Source organism: Peromyscus californicus, unplaced genomic scaffold (genome assembly GCF_007827085.1).
Source record: "Peromyscus californicus insignis strain IS unplaced genomic scaffold, ASM782708v3 Scaffold_9__1_contigs__length_137607984, whole genome shotgun sequence".
In the NCBI taxonomy this organism is placed as follows: domain Eukaryota; kingdom Metazoa; phylum Chordata; class Mammalia; order Rodentia; family Cricetidae; genus Peromyscus; species Peromyscus californicus.
Genome location: NW_026294617.1, coordinates 37466987 through 37481974, shown reverse-complemented (window position 1 = coordinate 37481974; position 14988 = coordinate 37466987). Strand labels below are relative to the sequence as shown.

Genomic DNA, 14988 nt, shown 5'->3' with positions numbered 1-14988 from the left:
TTCCAGGAACAGGACTCAGTGTATGTGGCCCTCACGGTTCCTATCTGAGCCCACCTTAGGCAGTCTGATACTTCTTGGTTCCTGGTTCCATTTAGTCACATAGTACTATTTTCACACATCTCATCAGCTTTACATATTTATGTTTTGGGGGTGGGTGGGTGGGTAGGTAGTATTTTTTATTCGAGAAGGCAAAGGTGTGTTTGTTCCAATCCTGCCCTTCCTCCTGAAGAGGATTAAAGAGTCTGGGTGCCTCTGGTCGTGCTTAGAAACGACACCAGGTGGCGCTCCTCCTTTTTCAGTCCCTGCCGCCTGCTGGCAGCTGAGCAGAGGGTTTCCCTGTACCCGGGAGCCAGGGCCCTTGTGCAGCCGGAAAGGACAAGGACACGTCGTCAGCTAACCCGGAATGGCCTGGAGAAGCCTGTCCTTTGGAGGAGGGTGCAGGACGTCTTTCCTCAAGACAGCTAAGGCTTTAGTTGGCTTGTAGGCAACTCTGTTCTTCCACCCTTAGGCAATCCCGCGGAGAGCAGAATCCATGAATTCGTTCTCTCTGGGCAACCTTGACTTAATCCTCCTCAGCGGCAGGCATTTACTGACTTAATCCTCTTCAGCCCGCAGGCATTTACTGGTAGCACACAAAAGGCTCAAATGGTGTGGGTTGTCCACTGAGGGGTGCCATTATAACATGGGGGGGGGAGGAGGGAGAGAGAAGGGCTAGTCTTAAAACCACGTGTTCTGTATCCTCTACTTTCCTGTCTCAGGTGCTGGGCGGCCCAGGAACAAAACTGATCTTGATGGAGTTTGGCATCAAATCGTCTCCAAGAGTCCTCCACCACAGGTGACTGTAAATTTCTGAAAGAAATTTCTCTGCTTCAACATGACCTGGGCCATCCATCCATCCTTCCATCCATCCATCCATCCATCCATCCATCCATCCATAGTGGAGCCTCCAGGCATGGCCAAATCGCCTGCTTGGTCTCCTCATCTACTTGTTGATTCCATTTTAACTGTAGCCTGTTACTCCACGAGATTATGTGTGCCCAACCACTTGCCCGTTGTGTTCAAAGCACTGCCCTTAACCACACAGATACTTTATGGAATGATGGTCGTGGGTGACCTAGGGCCCCAGGTGGATCTATCTGAAGGTCTACTCCCGCCTGTACAAACCACCCTATTCCAGTTTGTTGATTCTCTCTGTAACACAAGCCTTTCCTTGAAAAAATTCTCATGGAAAGTACTTATGAAAACCTCCACTGAACATTTGGGAAAAAAAGAAAAACGACCAGATAGTGTAACCCTGAACTTTGTGCATGTAACAGTCTCTAGTTACCCCCTATACCTGAAACCATCCCACGTACTACCATCCCATGAACCTCTTTGGCACTTTAGGATCTACCTAGTTCCTACACCCTAAACAAACTTTGAGCCAAAGTTTGCTCACCTAAAATCCATTGAGGTACTGGCCAAATTGAAGAACCATCCTGCATAGCAAACCCAGCAGGCAGACAGAACAATCCTCTCCTAGGCTGCAGCCAACTCAGTTTTTTGGAAATGAGTTTTTTTTCATCTGCCCATCTGACTCTGTAACTTCACACATCCATGTTCCCCCAGAGTTAGAGTACCCAGGCCTCTCTCAGCTACTAATATTTCTGTCTAGAACAAAATGCTTGGGAAGATGATATACAAAGGGTTCCAAGAGACCACCAGACCCTCTAAATGTCTGAGTCTGAAGCTGAGGTGTTGAGTCTGGAAAGAAGGGAAAATCGTCTTTGCCACCATGACTGTCTAAAGAGACATGGGTGTGTGCGTCTGTATTTCTCAGCACTAGCATTCTCATTTGTTGGAAGGAAGAGTTAAAAGGGGTCATGGTCCTCATTCTAGAATTTCCTCTGCTCCTCAAGACCTCCCCTGACTTTTAAAATATGCTTATAAAAGGAGCTGCTGAGACAGATGCACCTTGGAATCTCAGAGGCTCACGGGGCTTGTGCCGATTTGCCAGTCACTTCGTCCAAGGTGGTTTTCCCTGTCTTCATTCAGAGGCCCTGGGCCCTCCAGCTGCCAGATCCTTCTTCCTCTCCTTCTTTACAGTTGCTGGCAGACAGAAAAAGGTGGCAAAGGAGATACATCTGTGCTTCTGCGCATCTTTTACAGGAGCTCTGCCATATCCCACATGGCTCGTTACAGATAAGCAGGTGATTTGGGAAGCCTGGTTGGTCAGGAGGCACATGAATCTCTGCTGGACAAGCTGCTTGAGGCTGTTGCTCCTCAGAAAAGCAAATTTCCATCTGGGCTTCAGTTCCATGTATTTGCTCTCCTTATCTTTTTCTGAAAACATTTTTCATTTTCATTTTTTAAATTAATTAAGTCGTTGATTAGTTTTTGTGTGTGGTGTACACATGTGGATATGTGTACTAGTATGTGCGCAGGCACACGTGTGTACAAACAGAAGCTAGAAGTCCATGTCAGGTGTCTTCCTTGACATTGTATTTATGGGGACAAGGTCTCTTCCTGGCCTAGAGCTTGCTGATTAGGCTGGGCTGGCTCTCACTGAGCTCCTGTGATCCTCCTGTCTCTGCCTCCCCAGAGCTGGGGTCACAGATGCACAGTGCCACACTCAGCTTTTTATGTGTGTGCTGTGGACCCGAACCAGGGTCCTCATGCTTGTATGGCAAACACTTTACCTGTCTGAGCCATCTCCCCAGCCATTGCTCATTTTTAAACCTGAAGTTTCTATAGTTAATCCCTTCCTGACTCTTCAAATGCCTTTTCTTCTCTCAAATTTAAGACTTTCATTCTCCTTGGGGGAAAAAAATTATTGAATTGTTATTGATTTAGCCTTTGTCTCTCACTAGCCAGTTCATGTTTCTCTTTCCGACTTCCTTTCATGAGTGTACTGCCGCATGCTTGAGGGTCTCAGGTCTCAAAGATTCCACCAGGGACTACATTTCCCAGCCTTCCCTAATCATACCCCACGCATGTCTATCTGGGCCTAAGGACTGGTTTTCACCAATTGGATTTGAGCAGAATAATTGTGTAAAGATCTGGGGGAGAGATGTATGTATACGGAAGCACATATACCCTCTCCATCATCCCTTTCATCATTTGTAGATGCTAAGAGGAAGAAGGAAATGCTGGGTGGAGAAGAAGGGATTGCTGGATAGAGGGGACCTGGGCTCTGAAAGGCCACAGTGGCCACAGCCTCACCTTGACTGCTAACCCAGGAAGGTAACTTCTACAGGGACTGTGACAGAAACATGGAAGTCTGTGAGAAAGCTTCATCTCCTTTCTGACTTGCCTTTCTTCTGGACATCATCACTGTCTCCTTTCCCTTTCTTTCTTCCTAAAGGAACTATTAAAGGCATAGTGTCTTTTAAAAATTGTTTCTTTAATAAGAGGCTTGAAATTAGAAAATGCTTCAAATTTCCATTAAAAGAATCTGGAAATATAGAAACCATGATAGGGAGCGGGGGAGAGATTTTAAAAGTTACTTTACTGTAGCTTTTAATCATCTATAATTAGTGCCTACCATTTACTGACATTTACATACATCGTACTAAGTACTGCTGAAGCGCCTTCATTGAATTTCTTTTTCCTTTTTTGCGAAGATATGGGGTTTATTTAGTATTTGACTTGCCCAGCTTTTAGATATCAACCAGGGATTATTCTGAGGAAATCTACCAAGCTCTTTCTCTTCTTCCTTCCTTACATGTTTTAAAAGTTCTACTTAATTTCCTTAGAAATCAGTTTCATTCTTTTCTCTCTATCCCAATGAGCTGTAAACTGGTATCTAAAAATGTACGTATTTCTCTGCTATTTATCTACCCACCTATCTAGTACTCTATTGCTGTTCAAAGACAGTTGAGATGTCCTGTGTATATTAGGGTTCTCCAGAGGAAAGGAACCAATAGAATGTAGATGTTGTGGTCTGAGTCTGTAATGCCTCCTGTTGTTGGTCTTTCTTTGGATCGCCAGCTGCCAAATACTGGCGAGGAGACTTATTATTAATTATGAAAGCTTGGCCTTAGCCTAGGCTTGTTCCCAACCCATTTCTATTAATTTACTTTCTGCTAAGTGGCTCGTTACCTCTCCTCCTGTACATCCGATTGCCTCTGTGTCTGGCTGGCTTAATCCTGAGTGCCTCAGATTCTTCCCCAGTTCCTTTCTCTCCCCAGAAGTAGTTCCACCTATTCTCTTCTGCCTCGCTATTGGCCATTCAGCTCGTTATTAAACAGAAGGTGCTTAGGCAGCTGAGGTAAAACAGAGACGTATCTTCACAGTGTGATCAAATGGTCTTCCATGCGCTCATGACTGAACACGTGGTCTCCAGCTGGAGATGCCATTTCAGAAGGCTGTAGATCCTCTAGGTGACGGGGCTTAACTAGAGGAAACAGGTCCCTGGTGATGGGCCCTTGAGGGTATATATCCTTGGCTCCTTCTTGTCTAGTTCATTTCCACCACAAGCTCCCGTTGCTATGGAGCTGCTTTGACACGCCCTGCCCAACACGGTGAACTGAACCCCGTGAAGCCGTGCACCCAAACAAATATTTCCTTCTTTAATGGTGTTTTTGTCAGGCATTTTGTCAAATTCATGAGAAAAGAAAATACCCCCCACGTGTGTGTGTGTATGTGTGTGTAATGGGATTTATTAATTGGCTTAACTGATCACAGACTGAACAGCGCATGAACTATCTGCAGAGATCCATGGAAACCACTAGCTGCTCAATCCAAGAATCTGGAGCCCTCAGACCAAGGGAACCAATGACACAAGCCCATTCTGAAGCCGAAGGCCTTGAAACTCTGCAGGGAGTTGCTGGTGTGAGTCCCCATTCAAAAGCTGAAAAACCTGGAACCTGATGTCCACAGACCACAACAACAGCAAAAACACACCTGCTCAAGAAGAGTCTTGTATGCACATGCTCCAGGCTTCCCTCTCCTACTCTTTCTTTCCTTTGACCCAGGCTTCAAGTTGATGGGGTGGTGTCAGACACATTCAGGAAAGGTCTTCCCCACATAGTTTCCTGACCCACGCATCCACTGTCTCTGGAAGCCTCTCAGGCACTCCCTAAAGTATATTTTAATCATTTCCGAGATGTCTTTCAATCCAGTCAAGTTGGGAACCGATATTAACTATTACAGCTTGTCTCCTACATATTTGTTATTCCCAAAGTACCAAGCCAGGCAACTTTCTTGCAGCTGACATTAATATCCACGTCTTTAGACAATGGACCCATTCCACCAGTCTTACAAATTGCATATTAACTACTCCTTAAACTTCATCCCTAAACCTAACTATCAGAATTGAGCATAATTTGATATTTACACTAAAATTTCTGGAGATAGGTTTTAGAAACATCTATTTTTAACAAGCTCCCCGAACAATTTGGAAGCAGCCAGCTTGTTGCCAGCCTGCAGACTGGCATTTGAAAACCAAGGACCACTGTATCTTTCTTCACCCCAGAATCCTACATTTCCTTTCCTCTTCCTGTGTGCCACCCTACTTTCTCTTAGCAACCAAAAACTAGTAACTAAGCTGGCCCATCTTGAGATGCTCACCATGAGATAAAGATACACTTCCAAAGTCTTCAGCAAGTACACACCTCTATGAGACAGCAAAACATCGTCCTACCCATGAACCTCTATCTGCAAGTGAGTAACTACTTACACAACTCAGATAACACGGTCCAGATGTTTTGGAACACGGCACCCTTACCCAGGGACAGACTATTTAAAATTCCCACACTAACCTTGGACTCTCACTTGTCTTTATTTCTGCTTAGTACTTGGGACTCTCACCTTCTTAGAAACCAGATTCTGGGGTTTTCTCCCGCTGAGCCAACCTGGAGCATCCTCTTCTGGGCAGCTTTTGTAAAGAGGCTGTTAAAGGAGAACAAAGCAGATTCCAGAAAACTGCCATCTGGTTTCCACGTTGCAGATGCCCACATGAGCCTTGAAAAAAATCAGCAGGGGAGGAGGTGGAAGATCCTGTGGGCTGGCTGATGAAGGGAGACGTGCAAAGAGGACTTTTCCTCCTCAGAATTCCTGCACTTGAACCTAGGCATCATAATTGGAGCCAGAGAGAGACGACCGGTTGATGTTTTTAGAACATCTAAATCCTTCAGTAAACAATCTTATTTTTATATTTCTATTCCAGAGACCAGAGACCAGTGTTGTAGGACCACCTTCCTCGCTGTTCAGAGATGTGCAGGAAACGAGTGTTTATCTAATCCCCCATTGTTCCTTTTGCTTGTGTTTTCTAGTCAAACTTCAGCCAGACAAAAGGGACAAAGAGGCTTTCCCACCCCGTATATGCATGTGCATGTCACTAAGATCTATGTATGTATGTTATATGTCATATGCACATCCATATATAATATATATATGAATAATATAGGGTAATCTACATTCACTGTAGACATGGTAAAAGTCAGGGCAACAAAATATAATTGTATTTAAAATTTTTAGAATTTCAAAACTAGAGAAATCTTAGAGTTGATCTAATCCAACCAGCCTCATTTTAGAGGATAAATTTGAAACTCAGAGGTGAATTGCTCTGCCCATGTGCATGCAAGTTAGTCAGACTAGATGCATAGGGGTCTGAACACTGTGTGCCCCAGCTCTCTCTTGAAGAATAATTTGTTCTTTCTGCTGCTGTGAGAGCCAACAACACTAGTCTTTAGCGATCCGCCTCTTTAAGATTTACCACAGATGCCTAGGAATAAACCTTTCCTGGAGCAGTCCATATCCAAGGACCTCCTGACATACAGAAGGCCAGCCTTTTGACTTTGTGTGGGGACACTTTATGGACACTTTATCTTCAGACATCCTCATGGGGCTGAATGAGGCTATCAGGTGGGCAGTGGATCTACTCTGGGGTTTGGCTTCTCTCTCTGTTGTCCTCCAATTCGTCTACAAATGTTGATCCCAAGGGCACTAAATAATAAATAAATAAACATACTGACTATGTTTCCTGTACATTAACCTTCACCTTTGACCTCCATCTTCAAAAAACCTGATCTGGAACAAGAATGAAATAATAATTGTTATCTTTTTGTTCCTGAGAAAATATCGACTCTGGAATTGTGTATCTACATGTATGTGTGTCTGTCTGCCTGTCATCTCTGATATAGACATATGTATATGCATGCATTCCTGGTCTCCACAATTCTAAGAGTTTTTCTTTGGGTGAAAGAAAGAAAGAAAGAAAGAAAGAAAGAAAGAAAGAAAGAAAGAAAAGAAAGAAAGGAAACCATGCACTACTGGACCTTGAAAGAAATGCTGAGAAATCTTCATACAGAGCAATTTCCAGGCATGCCAGGGGAAGTCACGTGACTTTCCCTTCTGGTTCAGCAAAAGTCCGGGGGTTTTTCGAAGGGAGATTGTGTTGAGGGCTCTCTGGCTGCAAGAATGCAATTCGAGGACCATGGTCAGCAAGCCGCTAAGGTGGTTGTCCAGGGGCAGAGACACTGAGGCATTTAGCACCACAATAGGAACCCAAGGAGAGTAGATTAGGCAGAAGCAGCAGCATTTTAGATCAGCAAGCTAGAGCAGTAATACCTGTGAGACTCTTTGTCAATTATTTTTCACGTTTCTCTCCATACACAAATACACTGTGGTTCACCCGATCTTAAGATTGGTGCTTTTGGAATCAAGAGGCTGAGGCTGAAAAGCAGGTTCAACGTGTGAGTCCGTATATGTGTACATGTATGTAGAGGCTAGAGGACAACTTCGGGTGTTGTCCCACAAAAGCTCTGACCTGTTTTTTGAGATAGAGTGTCTTGGTTGGTTTCTTTTTTGTCAATTTGACACAAGTTAGAGTCATCTGAGAAGAGGAAACTTCACTGAAAAAAATAGTTCCTCCAGACTGGCCTGTGGGCAAGCCTGTGGGGCAATTTTTCTGATCGATGATTGAGATGGGAGGCCCAGCCTGTTGTGAGTGATGCCATCCTTGGGCAGGTGGTCCTGGCTTGTATAAGAAAGCAGGCTGAGCAAGCCATGAGGGGAGCAAGTCAGTAAGTAACACCCCTGCATGGCCTCTGCTTCTGTTCCTGCCTGGAATTTGTACCTAGACTCTCCTTCATGACAGACTATGATCAGAGCTTGTAAGCTGAAATAAACCCTTTCCTCCCCAAGCTTCTTCGGCCATGGTGTTTTATGACAGCAATAGAAACCCTAAGACAGATGGTCTTTCAGTGTTCTTCAGCTCATCAAGTAGGCTGCCTGGCTGCCAGCAACTCCAGGGATCCATCTGTCCCTGCTTCCCTAGCACTGGGATTACAAGCTGCCACAGTGTGTGGGTTCTGGAGATCAAGTTCAGCTCCTGCTTAGGTAGTCAGCGCTTAACTCATTGGTCATCTCCTCTACCTACCAGGGTCAGCTTCAAGAGAAACTGACAGTCAGAACCCTCTTGTATGTTATTAAATGTGAGGCCAACAGCAAGTGGGCATGCTTTATTGGCTCGTTCTCCACCACTGCCTTTTTTTCCCTCAGACATCACGATTGCTCCTACAGGTTACTGCCTGCTGTAGACACATGAAAACACAACTCCCACCTTGAAGGGGATAAGAGGTAATTTATTCTGAGTGACTACGGCCTGAGAACTCAGATTCCCAGTGTCCCAAATCCCACAATCCAACAAGGTAACAGTTTTAAGAAAATTTCCAGTAACAGAACAACAACAACAAAATTGATAAATCAAGATGCTTTTCAAACACACGGATGGACCATCCGTTAGGCAGGTTGCAGCAAAGTGAGGAATTCTCTGGCATAGGCCTCACATACTTATCTGATGACTTCTTAGCCTTTGGGTTCATAGAAACTGGTGGTCTGTTAGTTAACATACTCAAAAGGTTGATCTATGAGTCACAGGATGCTAGGCCAGGCAAAGGGGTGCACAAACAATAGTTATTAAAGGAGTTATAGAGATAGCCTAAGATAAACTGTAATTTGGCTTTGGGCCTGTAACATTCCAACCCTCCACAATCATTAAAGTGCGCATCTGTTAATCAGCCTGGTGGAAGAGTCAGCAGAAGGTGTGGGTCTTCCCGGGAGCTTCCATTCACCTTGCTCTTAACTGGTTTTGTCCATTCAACTCCCTTCTCTTCCTGAGCACCAAGAACTATGACCCTGCCACAAGAGGCTCCTATCCAGCTCTGCCTGTGCCTCTCTCCATGTTGAATATCAATACTACCTGGCTTTCTGTCTAGCCTCTCTCCTTCCCACTTCCCACTCCTAACATGGGCCAGTCTTTCTGCATATGATTTGCTATAACCCAATGCAACCTTGTTTTCAGATGGTAGGCCCAATGCCATCTTCAGCGGGAAGGCACCTCTGAGCCTTCTGTCTGGGGTGAGCATGTCTTCATAGTGGATTTGGACAAGACATAGTACAAGTCTGTCCCCCTCCCTAGGGGGTGCTGAAGGCCACAGACTGCATCCCATTCTTGAGTCCAGGAGTCTAGGCTAGGCCTAACTGTCATGCTTAGAGGATGATTGACGGTTTTCACTAACCCTGACAAATATAAAGGAAGGAGCCGCCTACCACAAGTAACTGGATCTTTCTGCTTCCATTTTCCTTTACTTACTGAGGCCAACAGAGTGCCAAAACTCCCCGGTGTGCCCTAGCAAACAGGAGGAGGATGAGGAGAGGACCTTTGTTCGTCTCCAGATGGCTGGAGTTGGGATAGAGCCCAACAGCTGTGTTTGGGTGGCAGGCGAGAGGGCAGATGGCCTGATGTCTGTTTGCAGACAGCCCGAGAAGCCACAGTCATGGAGGAAGGCCTTCTCTGAGGCTAACTCAACAAGACAGTGATGGAGTAGGGCAAATGCCAGGGCAGCCACTGTGTTAGCATTCACTGCTCACACAATGGCCAGCATGATTTCAAGGCAGCAAAGACTGAGTACTCTGTGCAGAAGGCTCTTGTATTCTTCGTGGTGGCTTTTACCATTGCAATCCAAACAAAGCCTTTTTTGTGTTAAAACTCCCTTAATTACTATCATTTAACAATTGGTTTAACACAAGCAAGTCTCATTAGATTTCAATCTCATTTTCTGCAAATTTGGGCAGCCATTGAAGTATTCACCCAACCAGCGCCTGTGGGGGTGGAAAGCTAAAGAGAGGGGCTTCTTAGTTGCTCAAAATATTGAGAACCAGAACATGATACAAAGCCTAGTAATTGTGTACAATGATACATACGTTAGATGTTTAGACTCAACTCTACTTGCTGAGTTCTTCATATTAAAGGTTAAAAAATGCAGGAAGGCAAATCCTTGCAGAAGCTGGAGGCATCACCAACACCGCTTTGCTGATGGTCCTTCCTCTCTTGATGCAGGGCCAGTCCAAACTGCAGGGCACGGTGTCACGTGATCTGAGGATGTGCATATGAGTTACGTGAGTTACCAATTTGTATACTCTACCAGACAGGCCCTTCAAATACGTGATTCGTTCTTCATCTGAATTGATTTTTTTCTAATTGGACATTCAAGCCCTGATTTAAAAGTGCCTTTTATTTTCTGTCCATACTAAAATTGAGATTTTGAAAGATGTAATGCCATTATTTTAAGCATCCATTCCCTACACTAGTTTTATGTTTTTGAGACAAGGCCTTGCTATGTAACAAAGCTTGCCTCAAATCTGTGTACCTTAGTCTCCCTGGTGCTAGAATTTTAGGTGTGCTCAACTGAGTCTGGCCCTCCACTAATTTTTTAAAGTAATACTGGGGAATCAAAACAAATTGAAGACACAGTAATGAGGGAAATAGAACAGAGTTCTTTCCTCCTCCCCCAGTTCTACCTACCAGGTGCAAAAATACCTTAGAAAGCCTTGGATTATTTATTTGATTTTAGTTTTTGGATGGGGTCTTGCTACACAACCTAGGCTGGTATGGAACTTGTGAGCCTCTCCTGCTTCAGCTTCTAGGTACTGGGATTACAAGTGTGTGTCATTGTGTCCGAGTCAACGTCCATTTTTTTTTTTTTTAACATACCTGTAACCAACAGAGCTATGACTCACAGTGCCTTCCCATCAAGCGGTCCTGCTGCCAGACAGATTTAGCTGGAGTTGTCCAACGTAAGAGCCACTAGATGTGGCCACTAAAATTATTTTATAATTATGTGAAAATTTCAAAGTTAAACATTCAGTCCCTCGGCCATGGGTTATTTTAAGAGTACCAAGGGCCCATGGTGCAAGTGCAAGTGGCTACTGTACTGGATGGCGCAGACACATAGCATTACTATCACTGCGGAAAGTTGGATAGCACTGAAGTCTAACTATGCAGCTCATCCCGGCACCAGTGAAGGCCTGCTGGCTTTTATGACTGAATTGACCTGTTGTCTGAATTTATTAATCAGTTCAGTTGGAATAACTGTGTGCTCAGGCAGCTGTGGGAGAGAGGATAGAAGGGGCTTGTTCCATGAAATGGTAATGGGGAAAGTGTTGAACAATAGTGATATTTACTGAGCACTCTACGCTGTGTTGAACACCTAACCTGTGTCACCTCACCCTCTGCGCGACAGTTTGATGACGACCCCGGTTTGTCAGGAAAGCAAAATGATAGCAGAACTGGAAAGGGTGTCTGTCTATTCAACCCTCGACTTCCAAAGCGCAGACTCCAGAGTTTGATTGGATTCCGTTATGTGACCTTGGACAAGTACCTCTTTGTGCCTCAGTTTCCTTATATGAAAAATGGAGAATTTTATATTTTTGTGATGTTTCAACATGAGTAATTCATATTAATAACTCAGAGTCTAGTTAAGTGCTTATTGTTGATTATTAGTTACTGGCAAGGAGATTCCAAGGAGATTAATGACTTGCTAGAGCTCACATAGTTAATGCCAGGTTAGGACTGTTTCTAGCACAGCAAATGATCCCCTTTATATATAAGCCACGTTGTGTCCTGTTCCAGCCACTGTGAAGCTTTGCTAGCCTGGCCCTTTTTATCTTAATGGCTTAGCAGCCCGTTGCTTGTGTCCCAGGAAACATCAGCATTTCTGCTTTGGCAAGATCAGCCATGACTGTCTCATGAAAGCTTTTGGGGACTCTCTGGCTTGCTGACATGTGGAGGCTAACATAGATGATCTCCAACATCCCGGTCATTTAAAACATGATTGCATGACTTGAGCTAAGAAATCAGAAGCAGAGTTCTGGACTAGATCAAAGAGGAAAGATCTTTTGACTTGGTTGTGTGCATGTTAAGGTTGGAGTCTAAATATCTGGTCTCCTAAGTTGAGCATGGAATGCTTGTTGGCAGAGGCTGAGGAGAGCAGAAAGGAGGGAAGGATGAGGAGAGGTTGGCCAGTGAATTCCAAGTCCAGTTAGAAGTTCTTGTCTGTGACTATGGATAACAATAACGTCCTGTTTGAGTGTTTTCTCTATTTAAAAAGAATGTTAGGGAGCTAGACATGGCTCATGTTACAGTTCTGGCACACTGAGAAAAAAAGCTGAGAAAAGAGAACTGTGGGTTTGAGGCCAGCCTGGAATATAGAGTAAGCCTCTTTTCTGATATGTTTAAACTGACTTAGACTTTGTACATGTGTCCAATAACATGTGTGGAAGTATTGCACATTGCTCCATTACTATGGATAATTTTATGTTTTTATGTATTAGTTAAGAATACACTGAATTTCAAAAGCTTTTCTGCTGTAGGGTAATAGCCAAAGAAGAGAGATCGGAGAAAGAGAAGATGCTCAGAGTCCACCATTTACAGCATACCCTGTGTTTATGTGGCAGAACCGTTAACACTTCAGTGGCCTGCGTGGGTTTCACCTGGGTCAGGACCTGAGAGGTCTCTTTGGTTTACTCTTCTGTTGCTGACTCAAGGTATACATGGTAAAATACCCAGGTTTCTTTAGAAGATGTTAATTTATGGGCTTGGATCTGTCTGTCTGTTCTGAAGACTGAAGATGAAATCCTGTGTAACCTCAACCCCATGGATGGTTGGGCAACTTCTGAGCAGTTGGTTTGAGATTTATTGTAATCCGCTATTTTCTTTTTCTTGTTGACTGCTAAGAAGCTCTGAACTGGAATTTCAATCAATCCCTAGCAAAGTGTAATCTTTAATATGTCATTCATTGGACATACAAACTTCACCTCTATAGACATTTTCAGATTCTTTGCTACTCTTGTTTCCTATTATTTGATTTTTTAATCACTATGCAGAATATTTGACATAAATAATAGATATAATCTTTATTTTCCAGGCCATTTTCAGGACCTGGAAAATGTCCCAAACATCCCAAAACAGCCAAATTTATTTTTTAAAGGTTTGGGTTCTTATTTCTTAGTTTTACAAAAACATTAATTGTAGGGCCCATTAATTTTTTTTTTTTTACTCTGGAACCTGGGCACTTGGCTATTATACAAAAAACATACTGTAGAAGAGGGATCAGACAACGAGAAGGACTGGTTATAAAAAATAAAGTATAGAAACAAGAAGATTCAAAAAAGATAAAGAATTGGAATTGAGTGGGTTGGCTTGGAGACCCTGGAGATAAGCATGCCTGCATGCTATTTTTCCCTGAGCTGGTCTTGAACACCTGTCAACCCCATCTGGCACAGGTATTCAGACACGGTTTTAAAATGACTTTAAGTGCTTTACAGCAGTGATCAACAAAGTTGTACACATACCAATCACTGGAATTGTCATTAATCAGTAGATTTGGGGTGGAATCTGAGGCTTACATTTTAACAAGCTCCCAGGCACATGCTGCTAAGTCAGAGGTCTACTCTTTGACTACCAAGATTCTGCAAGAGTGACTTGGCACCACTTGGCGACTGAGGATCTCTGGGCTCAGAATCTTCTGAGCTCAGGCCATCTGTTCTAGTCTTTCTAGCACAGATCTCTGAGCCTCAGACTCAGTTTTCTTTGGGGGCATTGCTTGGATTTCCACACATCGCGCCTGATCATGTAAAGTGGAGCAGCCCCTTCAGAAAGCAGTTTGGCAGCTGTCAGAATTTTAAATTCAGAGTTACCATATGACCTAGCAATGCTATTTCTAGCTATATGCTCAATGAACACGAGAATACATGCCCACAGATCACCTGTTCACACAACCACATTGATTCATCAGAGTGCCCCAAGAGGAATAACCTAGTACCCCAACTGATGAATGGATACAATGTGAATGCCACAAAAAGGTGTTCGGCGATAAAAAGGAATGAATTTCTGGTAAATGCCACAGCATAGATGAACCTCGAAAGTGGAAGTAATAGATGCTAGTTCCAACATGTCATCTGCTGGCTGATTCCATGGATATGAAAAGCCTAGTACCCACATGCCTTTAATGGTGCATGCCTGTAATCCCAACACTTTGAAAGTAAAAAGTGAAGAACCAAAAGAGCAAGGTCCTCCTCGACTCTATCAAAAGTTCAAGGCCATCATGGTCTATATGAGATATTGCCTCAAAACCAAACAAAAAGCCCAGAGTTGGCAAATACATAGTGATAGAAAGTAGACTATGGGCTGTGAAGAGCTGAGGGAAGGAGGAATGAGACATGACTGCTGATTGGGGTGATGACAATGCTCAGGAATTATATTGTGTGGGTTTTTATACAACTTTGAATATTCAAAAACCTGATGGAGTGTATATTTAAGTATTTAAAGATAATAATTTCAAAGGATATGAATTATCTTCGAAGAGTTTAGCCAAGTTTGATGGTGAATGTCCATAATCTTAGCATTCTGGAGGATGATACAGAATTTCCACAAGTTTGAGGGCTATCTTGGTCTATGTAGGCAGTTACAGGCCAGCCAAGGCTACATCTGATAAAGTTTTAATGGGTAGTGAAGTGGGGAGCATTCTTGACTAGGCTGTGCTCATCTCTAAGTTACTTCCTATTGTGCAAAACTGATTTTCAGACTGTGCCTTGCTCTGGGTGACTACATTGTGAAAGTAGTTTGACCCCATTCGAGTGCAAATGCAGAGGCAGGTACCTCTTTATGCACGGAGATACCATTACCTGTCCAGTAACACATATGAGAGACAGAGTGATAAATAA

At 43.7% G+C, this 14988-nt stretch overlaps 1 long non-coding RNA gene across 2 annotated transcripts; it reads left to right on the top strand.

Annotated features, from left to right (window-relative positions):
- The first annotated feature begins 227 nt into the window (after positions 1-227).
- LOC128106249 (uncharacterized) lies at positions 228-6955 on the top strand. 2 transcript variants are annotated; one of them, XR_008216632.1, is made up of 3 exons: positions 228-480; positions 759-835; positions 4666-6955. It is a non-coding gene; the product is annotated as an uncharacterized LOC128106249 (long non-coding RNA). The 2 variants fall into 2 exon arrangements; XR_008216631.1 differs by having other exon boundaries at positions 236-480; positions 5775-6955.
- The last annotated feature ends 8033 nt before the right edge of the window (positions 6956-14988 follow it).